The following is a 12,622-nucleotide window of genomic DNA, read 5'->3' on the forward strand; positions in this document are numbered from 1 at the left end:
ATTTTATGGAAGTGAAAATAACTGTACCTAAATGCTCATGTAAACACTGACCCAGGGGTATACTGCACCCTGTCATCCCAGGCTGAAGGAGACCAGCCCCCTGCTTGCCACCTACCACAGGGCTTTGCACGCTGGGGCACTCTTGTGCTCCAGCCAGCCCCTCCACCACCTGATGCTGCCTTCCAGAGCCTGGGGCTGATCCCTGGACCCCTGCCAGGCTGGAGCTGTTCTGCCCTTCCTCAAGCTGTTGCTATCCTGGCTGCCCTCTGGACGGCAGCAACTACATATGCCATTAAGGAGCTGTGATAAACTCTAGAGCAAACATGCACTGAAGTTTGTCATGTTGCCTTAAGGACACATGTAGATGCACCCTTTGGCCAGATCCAGATGTGCAGGCACATACAGTTTGTGGTGATGCAAATCTCTTTGCAGCACCACAAACCACATGTATTGCATGTAAAGCCCTGAGGCACTCTGCACCCCAGTCAGCTACTCCCTGGATTGCAGTGTGCCTCTAGACAGGGGAGCAGGCAGCCTTCGGCTGGCTGCTCCCCACTGTGTCTGCATGCCTCCACTCCAGAGCCCTTGTGCTGAGACACATGGAGCCCCCACACTGAGAAGCCCATGCACCCTTCTCCCATCTCCATATGCCACTCCCCAGTTGGCTGGGGCACAATAGTGCTTCAGCGTGGAGGCTGCTTTCCAGCTAGTCCCACACTAAGGCACACTGTGCCCCAGCCACCCCTTCCCCTGCAGAACATAGAGCAGCAGGACAATATGTTCCACTGCAAAGATCACAAGCCGAGGTGTGTACTGCAGACCAAAGTAGCAGCACAAATTTATGCTCTCACTATTTGTGCTTCTGCAAACACACTCCATTGCTCATGTGGACATCGCCTTTAAATCTAAACAACTAACCTTTTCTTTTGTGGGGGGGGGGAAGGATTATGGAAATAGGTCTTAACTTTCAAACTAATCCAAGTGAAATCAATAGAAAAAATTTTGGAGTAATCTACTGCTACATCAGAGTGAAAAATCAGAATCTGATCTTAAAGTAAATATCTATAAGAAATATATAGTTATTGGGGGGGGAGTCCAACACTCTAACTATTCATGAGACCTACTCTATTCAGAGAGAGCAGCAGCTACTCAGTACTTCTGACAAATTAGGCTTTCCTCTGTACAATATGAAATAGTGTATAAAGTTCAAGAAATGTACAGCATAGCACTACTGTACTGTCATAAGAATAGCCTAAATAAAGAAAATAAAATTGAAGTTCTGGTACTGAAAAGAGTTTATTAGACATTATAGGTAGGAATATTGCTCATGGAACAGTCCTGATTTCCAATTTCTAATTCCATTCCTGATTAAATGCATCTAGGATGCAATTAGAAGAGAGGAATTTCATACACCTGTTGTAAATAGTATATTCAAAAGCTATACAGATGAAAGGAGTAAGGGAGATGGGTAAGTATTCAGAAAGCAAATAACTTTAAGGAGGTATTTACATGTATATTGAGATAGAAAACAGCAAGAAGAGAGTGAGAGAAAAACTGAGAAAATAATTGGCATGAAGCATACCAGAACATACGATTTTTCGGACAAATGGGGGAGCAGGGTTAGAAGAGGAAAACAAACATAGAATGTATACATTTATGATATAGGAAGAGGAGGGGATTGTCATTTTTCCCTAATTACACTGAATAAAATAATTCCCATTATTGATGATGACATAAATTTGTCACAAGTACATGTGGTCCAAGGCCAACTTACAGAAAAAAAAATTATCCAGGGTATGTTCTCAAAAAGAAATTTATTGAACTTTAGTTCTTTACATTTTAGTGGTTTCTGAAGGAGAACTGTGTCATAATGTATGCAGGCTGGTGTTTGAACTATAACTGCAAACTCCTTACTTGCTTTTTTCCTTCCTTTCTCAGTCTTGAATATGTAGTTCACTGGGTGCTAATTCAGCTTCCAAAGTCACTCCCAATAAAATATGCATGTTGCGAATGCATCTACGAGCCTGTGCTTTCTGCCTCAGCATTTTCTAATGTTACAGTTGTTCAATTTTCTTGCTTTCTCAATGCAGCTGAATTCTCTTCAAAAAGTAGGGGAGACAATTTATAATGGTATATTTATTTCTGACATTGTTTTCTTTCTTTCCATTCCAAGCCTCTCCAGTGCTTCCCAAACTCATGAAGTAGGTCAGGTCTGATGGGGAAATGGCAATTACAGAAGATTATAAGATTGGAAGGATTTGTTCAGTACTCCTTGCATCATATTTAAACAGATATCTGAAATTCTCACTTGTAAGGAACACATGCTTATCTCTGAGAGTATACACAAATTTTTTGTACACTGAATGTCTTGAAAGATTGCAATAACAGATACTGAAGTCTGTGGGTGCTAGAATGTAAAATGGTGATTTTTACTGAAAAAGGTTTAGGAGATTTGTATCAAAGAGAATCTGACATTTTATTTTACCTTCTTATGTTATTTTCTAATATAGCATCACAGGAAGCTGCTGCAAAATGATTTTTAAAGGGCACACCATCATTCAAATAAATCCTCATTATTACTGATAGGTGCTACAAATAGAGTGTCTTCCCAAATATCATTAAAAAGGTCATTTTCACATAATAACAAATAAGCCCATGCTGACCAGCCATTATCTAGCTCATGGCTGTTCTTTCTACAGCCATTTCATGAATGAAAGACAAAACAAATAATGGAAGGGTAAGGGACAAAACGAAAGGATCTTACATAAACATAAACATGTTCCCTCTGGCATTATATACCTTAGGCATCCAAGGAAATGAGGTGTAGGATTTAATATTGTCATCCTTAATAGTCCAGTTAAGGGTGATTCCATTACATGTTTTATTTTAAAGAGTTTATTTACTAGTTTTTAAAATTTGCTGTAGGCTAAATCTTTTATACAAACTTCAGAGATACCTTGCCCTTATCATTCCCATCACTCTTCAAAAACTAGCATGAGAGCTATATTGTAACAGTGAATGTTTTAAGGAAACTGAGTTATTTTTCAGTAATGATATTTTTGGGGTTTTTTAACTGAACATATTTGTGACTAAAATAGCCTGTGATATTCTGATTGACATGTCTATCTTATTTTATTTTATCACTTGTAGAAATAAGAAAGGAAGCCACACATGTTCTAGAGGATACTTATTAGTTAATACCAAATAAAAGAAGTGTATATCTAAGATACTTGAAATCATTACATTTGTATGAAAATTGGTTCAAGACCAGTGGTGGGTATGCAGTAGTAGTAATAGGCATCTGTCTGCCTCATGAGACAATAGAATGACACTGAGTGAGACATCAGCTCACTGAATGTAATCCTTGCTTGAAAGATAAAGCAGAGCTGGAGTGACCTCTCCAGAACACAAACACCTGGTTAGCGTGCATGGTGGTGGGTTAAATTGTCATAAATTCATATGACAAATATTACCATGTTCTCTGTCACTGGAACTGATTTTTCTACTGGACTCTTTAAAGAAAATAACTTACATATTATGGTTCTGTGCTTGTGTTAAATGTGATTCTAGAATGATGAGACTGTTCATAATATATTATGGTTTTATTAAATATAAATTTGAAAAAAAAGAAAAAATATGACATCTTCAGTTCTTTTTGGAAAAGTATATTGCCTATATATCTTCTATATGAGTTGCAAGTTTGGTTATCTTGAAACCACTAGCCAAACTTCTGCTACTAACAATTTTCTGGGCAGGACGAGTCCTTTAATCTCAATCTTTTAAATGATATTTCATCTTAATCGTAACATTCATCTAAATTTTAAAGACTTTCCTATTGTTTTCTAGTGTTAATTTTAGCAATGTCCTTATTAAAATAACAAATGTAGAGCTAGATCTAATTTGGTTAGAAAACAAGGGAAACATTATTGGGAAATAAATTATACTCAAGTGCAATCATAACTGGCTAGGTAGCAGTTATTTCTGCATTTGGAGCTGCACCTGAACAGCAGGTAAAGCCCACATAGTATACATGAAATTGTACTATAATCTCAGTTTCTCTTCTGTGCAGCCCAATTACAGATGAAAAGTTTACTCACAGACTTCTGGGGATCAAAATTCTATTTATTTTCTGACAATACTATCCAGACCAACCTGTTGTAAACCTAGATAAGCTGTGGACTATAGCTACAAATTTTAATTTGAAGCACTGCTAGTTTATTTTCCTCTGGTGCATTATTGGCTTTGATGTTGATATTGACAGTGGCTTGGTGGTTTTCTTATTATTGTTTTCCTTATGGTACTATTTGACACATTACAGCATTTTATAATTTCTCTATGCCACAGATAAGCATGTGAAGAGTTGAGAAACAATATTCATTCTTTCTGGTTCTACATTATATTGATCTTCTTTCTTTATCTTGCTTTTCTTCAGATATTCAGTTTATACCTTAAAAATATGATATGCCATAAGTCCCTTTCTTGTATTACATTCAGATAGTTTTAAATGGCAAGGCACTACAATACCCACTCAGGTTAATATTTGTGTTATTTTGTTCTGAACTGCAGGATATTGGTATGACAGTAAAATAAAAGGTAATTTTTTTCTTAGAATAAAAATTTGTCCAAGAAATTATCTCTATAAGAAAGGGTTACTGTTTCAGAAGAAATTGTACCTCCAGGTACAATCCAGAATGCCTAGCTGAGGGGCTGGCAACATACAGCCTGTGGCAGAAGGCCACCTCTGTTTCTCCCCAAAAGCTCTGCTCTGTGACAACTTGGTAAGGATGGGCCCAGCAGAAGATATACACCTTACCCTATCACTTTAGGTAACCTGAGCTGGATACATTCCTGAGGGAGGGGGGAAACCTGCTCCCTCTGCCTATGTGACTGACATTTCATACCTGGGTGAGGGGCTCCCTGGGGAGCTGGGAACTGCCAGTCTGCCCAGCAACTAGTGATGCATTTCAACTTGGTTGGCTGACAGCCAACAGGTGCTGGCCTCCGTTGGACCAGGTAAATGAGGTCACAAGGGCTATATAAGTTAAGGACTGTCCAGGAGGAGGGGGCAGCAGCCATGAGGAAGACTCAGAGGGAGAGAAGATCTGGACCATCTGAAACTTGCCCTCTCTCTCAAAACTCATGATCAAGGAACTGCCTGCCTCCAGAGGGAATCTCTGCCTGCCTCTGGATGATACTTGTGAGTAAGCTACCCAAGATCTAACTAGATGTGTACTTTGTAGTAACTCAAATGAGTTATCAGAGGTTACCCAGCCATGCCAGTTTGCTCTATGGGATTTCTCTGATATTGCTCTACCCTGTACACTATTGCAGCCTTACCCCTTGTAACCAATAAAGTTCTCTTTTGAACCTAGAGTGGGAGACTTATTGAGAGTGGGTCTAGATTATGCCTTGGGGTCCCCTTGGTTTGAATGACTAAGGGAGACCACTACTTGTGCTTCTGACTGAGGGAAGCACCCCCAAGTGCTTGAAGTGAGTCAGTTACCCTTGAGGGCTACTAGGCCTGTGTTACCCAGGGGATGCAGAGCCAGAATCAAGCCCAGCCCTGGTGGTGGCAGTGTTACCCCCAGACTAGAGAGTGTGCTCCAGGAAGGGAGTCGGCCAGATGTGAGGCATCCCCAGGGAGGCACTCGGATCCTGGAAGATGGTTGGGTGCAGTGAGGTAGTTGGCTCAACACAGGAGCTCCCCCTACTAGCCTGCCACACAACTGAGGGGCCAGATCCAGCCCATGGTGCCACTGGATCTGGCTTCTAACTAGGATTTGCCTGTGCCCACACCCTCGCTGATGCTGGGGCCAGGCAGCAATGAGATGTGCCAGGGACAGGCAGCTTCCAGCTGTACAGGGCTGCTGCCACTTAGCCTCTTCCCTCCCCACACACGCACTTTCCAGTTGGTGGGTGCTGCACAGGAGCCAGTACAATTATAGTTAAGCCAAAACTGTAACTGGAAGGTGAGAGCTGGGAGGGAAGGAAGAAGTGGCAAGAGCATGGACGCAGTTTGTAGCTCTCCAGCCTTGGGACAGGAAGTGGGACAGGTAGTTTCTGAGCCCTTATCAGCCTGAGGAAACTCAAACCACATTTCTTACATCCCAGAAGAATGTTCATACCACTAGACTATGTGGTAGTTAAGGCAGTGACAGCTTCCACCCTTCTTTTAGAAGCTGGGCACTTGGGCTGTGAAGACTGCATGATGGAAAGCAGTTAGTGGGTACATCTACATGAGATGCTACATTGCTGTAGCAATGAGCTACAGTAACATAGCTCATCACAATAGCAATGTAACATTGGCAGGCACGAACCATGATGCCACTGCTGTTGCAAAGTTGCAATGAGCTACTGCACAGTATCACATTGCTAATGTGCAGTAGGGTTGGAAACAACCCATATACCACTGGGACAGCACAGTACCAGCAGTTACTGCGCAGTCATTTAGTACTTGCCAAAGCAAGTAACAACTGTGTAGTCAGGCACACATATAGACATGCCAGCTGAGAAGGCCATTCCACAGGAAAGGTAAAGTCCTGTGTTCTGATCATTGCCAGTGGAACGCTTTGTGGGTTTTGTTGTAAAGGGGTTTATTTTAAGCATGTTTTTTGAAACCTCTTGAATAGAGATGTTTTCCTGATTCAGGGATATAATTAGTAATTTAAAATTTGCTTTAAGCTAAAACTGGGATATGGTGAATGGCAGTTCCCTTTTCACTTAGTCCACGATTTTATTTGCCACCCCTCTCCCCCCACCCACCTACCTGGTCCAATGGAGGCCAGCATCTGTTGGCTGTCAGCCAACCAGTTTGAAATGCATCACTAGTTGCTAGGCAGACTGACAGTTCCCAGCTCCCCAGGGAGCCCAAGCCCCTCACCCAAGTATGTGATGCCAGTCACATAGGAAGAGGGAGCAGGTTTCCCCCCTCCCTCAGGAATGTATCCAGCTCAGGTTACCTAAACAGATAAGGCAAGGTATGTAGCCTCTGCAGGGCCCATCTTAACCAAATCGTCACAGAGCAGAGCTTTTGGGGAGAAACAGAGGTGGCCTTCTGCCACTGTGCATATACTGCAATGCAGCAGAACAGCAAATACAATTCTGTTGCTTTTTAAAGTGTGCATGTAAAGCACAATGTGATTCTTTTGAAATAAAATGGGAAATGCAATAGAAGTACCCAAAATGCACGTGAAAAGGAAGTGATGAGCGAAATTTATTAAGCATATCATTTTTCTCATCCAAAGTTACATTTATATAATTTATTTAAATAGGCTCAAATAAAAATATTTTCATTTCAAAGGAAATGTGGGAAAAGACTTTGTAAACATGATGTGAATTTTGTCATCATCTCATAAAAATATGTATATATTGTTTGTGAATAGGCCCTTTTAAAAATAAAAGTTAGTGCTATTACAAAACCAAATGAATTAAGATATTTTTAGAGCACAGCTGTTTAATTTATCTCTGTCAATCTACTATATTCTGTCAACTTACCATACTACCTGTGTTCTGAACACATGGGGTTTTTTTGTGATTTCCTGTGAACTAGGAATCTCATATTTTAACTTTATAACTATATTTTTCACCAGTCCCTTTATAGTTCTCTGAGTAACAGTAGACTCTAGTTCTTATCTCTGTTCTTGGCAAAAATAGTTCCTATTTTTTGTTCAACCTACATGTGCACAAGGGATGTAAGACAGTGTGGGTAAAAGAAACCCTACTTCTCAATATACTGGTTTTATGAAAAGGAGCCTAATGCTATCCTTATAGGAAATGGGCCTATGCATACTCTATAACTGAGGGCATAATGCTGTAGGTTGGTGGATCCCTTAGGTGGGCACAGATCTAAGGGCATATTCTTAGCTAATATAAAACCTTTACAGTTGCACTGAATCCAATAGTATAAATGTTTATACTAGCTGAGAATAAACCTCTCTGATTTTTTTCCTGATATTCTGACATAATTTCTGTTCAAGATTCAACATTTCTCACCTCTTTTGAGTTTAAATGAACACTTAGCAGTGTTACTTGTTATAATATTGTCTTTGGGTTGTCTTTGTAATTTTGGGTGATTTATCATTCTGTAGCAGATTCTGATGTGATGACTGTGAATAACATTGTATGTATTTCTACTGTGAATGCCAACACATATTTTTCTTTGCAAATATTCACAGATATGGCTATTTTATTATTCATAGATATTGATCACTGGCATTTTTCTCTTACTTAACAAGTTTACATAGAAAAACACACTGTATTATTAAATTACACTCTATCTTATTCTCTGTCAAACATATCAAAAAAGTAGGCAATGTATCTGGGGTGGCTTCTGTCGATAATGTTCTTCTAGATATCATGATGAATATGATGAAGCTTGGATCAGCTGAATATGGATCAGCTTATAGACACTTGCAACCTTAATTTCCTTTGCTCCTAACACTATTGCTGCTTATCCTGCTGTAGTGGGGTTAATAACATAGCAAAGTCAGAGGCTTCATAATTTAAAATTTAGAACAATAGAAAAAAGCTGGCAGTTTACCTGAAACATCTTTGGATAAAAAGAATAATCAATAACTGGGGGAATCAATGAGGAAAATAAATAGGATTCTCTGTCTAAGTAAGAAGTAGTATTCTCTGCCTAAATGTCATATATAAGGTGCCAAGGGATAAATGTGTAAATGTCAGGAAAGAAGCTGAACTTATCAGGTGGGTCTCACAATAAAAAATAATTAATAGTTTTGAAAATGTCTATTTAATTGGAAAATGTGGTCATGGCATGACAAAGTGTATTGTTTATTTAATATTATGAGAAATTACTTGCAAAGCCAAAGAAAAAAAGAAAACCAATTCCCTGACTCAGTTTTATGAATGGGAATAGGCAGAGAGGAGGAAAATAGGCAGAGAGGAGGGTTTACTGACATTTTCCTCTGACCTCTTGCTCTTTTTTTCTCTTCACTTCCATGGAAAAAGTCTGAGGTTGTATTTATCCTGAGGTCATATTTATTCATATGAGTGAATACGTCACATGCTCTGATTAGGAAATGTGTTTGTTTGACTAGCCCTTTCCTGTCCTGACATAGGTGTGTATCATAGAATCAGTATAAACCTTAACATAGCATCAAGCAAAAGTGGGACAATGCTACAAAGTAACATTCATACTTCCCTTTACACAGGTTTACACAAATACATAAAAGCAGGGATATAAGAAGGGATTCAGACAGAACTTAGAAAAGGGTTAAAGAAAAGCACGTAGGCCCCATCTACATGTGCAGATAAACGTGCAATACAGCCTTTTGTGATCCACATATTAGAACCTCCTGCCATGCCATGTGTTCACAGAAAGAGATGAAATTGTGAGATATAGATTAGATCTCACCACATCTTATCGCTGATGCAGGTGGAGCCTGATCCTGGACTCATCCTGCAGCAAGTAAAAACAAACTATAATGACTGCCCTCTCATTTGAGGAGCTCCCAGCCATGGAGATGCCCTACATACACCTGGGCCCCAGGATATCATGGCTGCCACAATCTCCAGGGTTTGTGGGTGCATGAAATCCCCATGAGTTTTGCATATATTTCTTTTTTGAAAAAATGTGAGTCACTCAAAAATATGATCTAATTGGTAAACCATTTGTTTAGCAGGTAGATGACCCAACCATTAATTCTGACTATCAAGATTTGAACCTGGAGGAGGAGAGCCTTCTCACCTTTTTCCTTACTGATGTATTATAAGTAGCTAACAATCAATTTCTCTGCTCTCATCAAGCAGAAATGGTATAAGCTTGCACATCTTGCTTTCCATCAAAGTGCTCAAACCACCAAGCAATGGGATAGACATTGCTCAGAGCTTTCCTATTTCTCTGCCTTGAGGATGGTACACTTGAAGGCATAGGCAGAGGAAGAAAAAAAAATTTGGGAGGGGCTGAGCCCCAAACACACACCCATGGGAAAATCTAAACAGAGATGGGAAAAGGCTAATGGAGAGTGGCATGACACAGTGCTATGCAGTGCCACGCTGCCCTGGACCTGGCCCCAGCCACCTCCTGGCCCTAACCATGTCATCCCCAGATGCTACACTGCCCATGGCTGTCTCCCAGGCCCAGCCATGACAGTCCCAGCCCCAGGAGCCTCCTGGCTGCACTGGCACAGCTGCTGCCTCAGCTCCAGCTGCCTCTCTACCCTGGCCCTGGCCATGCACTGGCCAGGGGGGCCCAAAGCCAGCCGTGGCTGCACCACTGCCTGGAAGAGATGGAGCCCCCGGGTCCCCCATACCCATCCTGCCCTGTCCTGCATTGTCCCCAGGAACAGCCCAGTGGCTCCTCCAGAAGCACGGCACCAGGCAGTCAAGAGGGGGCAGGGAATGTGGCCACTCGAACTTTGCATGGGCAGGGGTGTGCAACAGCTGTGACCTAGGCTCAGCCTCTGCTCTGTGTCTCTGTGCCTCACCGCCACCACATGTGCCCTGCCATTGGGTGGGCCAGGTAGCAAAGCACATAGCAGCACCTGCCGCTTTCAAAGTAGTGGCAGTGAGGTGCAGGCATGGAGCAGAGGCTGAGCCCAGGTCACAGCTGTGGTCTGTCCTCGCCTATGCAAAGATTAGGGGCTATGTGCCCTCCCCCTCTTGGCTGCCCAGTGCCGTGCCTCTGGAGGAGGTGCTGTGCTCTGATTTTTCCCATCACCTAGCCAGGCCAGGGCCCCATTCATGGTGAAAGGGGCCCCAGATGCACTGGGTCATTGAACAGTCCCCACAGTGCAGAAGGAAGCAGGCCAGGGCAGGGGTGATCCTGGCTGTGAGTACGCAAGATAGCTCAGCATGCCCACCTCTCCCACCCTGCTGCAGGACCCTGAGGCAGGCTGCCCTAAGGCAATGCCTGTTGCTGCTTTGTGCTTGCGGGGGTGAACCCCATTAGCATCCCCTTCTGCCACCTATGTTTGGAGGTCAGGAGGAAAGGTGAATGAAACAAGAAAAGGAAGAGTAGCTTAGCGAGATGGATGAGGCCTTAGAAATTATAAGCCCTCCTGGTACTCTTGCTCTTAGTCCATTTTATCATAACCTTGTTACTACTGGCACTTATTGGCTCTGGATTTAGGACCCAGAGGCTGCATTCCAGGGGGTGGGAGGATCCACCCTTAGACCTACCATGACCTTTCCATTCAATACTAGGCAAATGTGTTGATAAAGTGATAACAGAAAAGAAGCAATACAGACAATCAAGCAATTCTATAGCTACCAATCCTAGGGCTATCATCAGAGTCAGGATACATTTGACCAGCGTGCAGTCTTCACTCTGAGGCTGTCTCTTAAGTGTCAGATGTCAGCATGTCAGTAGTCTGGAGGTGGAATGCTGAGGCCCACACACCCCACCCCTCTCCAGTGGGGTGGCTGAGACTGGCTGGTTGTGTGCCTTCTGTCCATGGTAGCTTCAGAGACCCTTCCTGGGGGACAGGGATGTGTCGTGCGCTGCAGGGTTAAAACCTGAGGCACTGTGAAGAGGTTCATTTTGCCTTTAAGAGAGGGAGTAAGATTTTCTCTAGCTATGGGTCACGGAGTTTGTTGACTGCAGGCTAGGGTACAAAATTTACGAGTTGTAGAAAAGAAGCTTTTATTTTTTTTTACTTACACACCGATGTTTTAGACACGTAGGCACAGCAGCTTGATTAAACACTTTCTGTTTCAACTATCTGAGTTACAAAGCAGACTGCTAATTCTCTCTTCATTGATGGATCGTAAATCGGGTCGATGCACAGGGGAGGGGTATGCCAGGAGTTTTCGATGGCAAAGAAGTGATTGTCATGGTTGGCCAGACCACGACAGGCAGGACTGATTGATTGAGTCCTAAAATGGCTTCTGCCGGGTTTGGACTGGGCGCGGTTTTTAAAGGTTTCACCTTTTCTCTCCCCCCCGTCACTATTGACGTCAGATGCTATGTTGTTTTTTCGCTCCCCTTTCTAGTAAGGGGGGTGACTGGGTGGTAATAGTAGGGTATGCTTGAGTAGTAACTGTAGGTTTTTTAAGTGCCTGGAGTCGTGGTAGTTGGCTTAGGATGTTTCCAGCGGGTTGGCTGACTAGTGGAGCTAAAAGGAGGCGAAGGGTAATGGCGTGGTCTCCTCTGTAAACTTCTATGCAGGCTTCTACTGCCTTGATGGTTGTTGGTACGGCTCCCAGATTTCTTAGGAATCAATGAGGCCATGGTCCATTTCGCTGAGCTGCAGTTAATTCCAGTTGGTGCACTCTGGGATTCCAAATACAATATGACATCCCTTAATGCTGGTTCCCTCTCTCCAGGTGCAGCACCCTGCACTTATCCTTGTTGAACCACATCCTGTTCAGATCCGCCCACTTCTCTAACCTATCCAGGTCTGCCTGGATGCTGTCCCTGCCTGCCAGTGTATTCACTTTGCCCCACAGATTGGTGTCATCAGCGAACTTGTACAGGGTGCTCTCTACACCCTCGTCCAGGTCGCTAATGAAGATGTTGAACAGCACAGGCCCAAGGACCGAGCCCTGGGGACTCTGCTGCCCACAACCTCCCAGGTCGACATCAACCCATCCACCACCACCCTCTGGGTTCACCCCTGGAGCCAGTTTGCCACCCATGTGACTGTGCATTTGTCAGTGC

The sequence above is a fragment of the Gavialis gangeticus genome, unplaced genomic scaffold (assembly GCF_001723915.1).
Source record: "Gavialis gangeticus isolate Ggan-Ray unplaced genomic scaffold, GavGan_comp1, whole genome shotgun sequence".
In the NCBI taxonomy this organism is placed as follows: domain Eukaryota; kingdom Metazoa; phylum Chordata; order Crocodylia; family Gavialidae; genus Gavialis; species Gavialis gangeticus.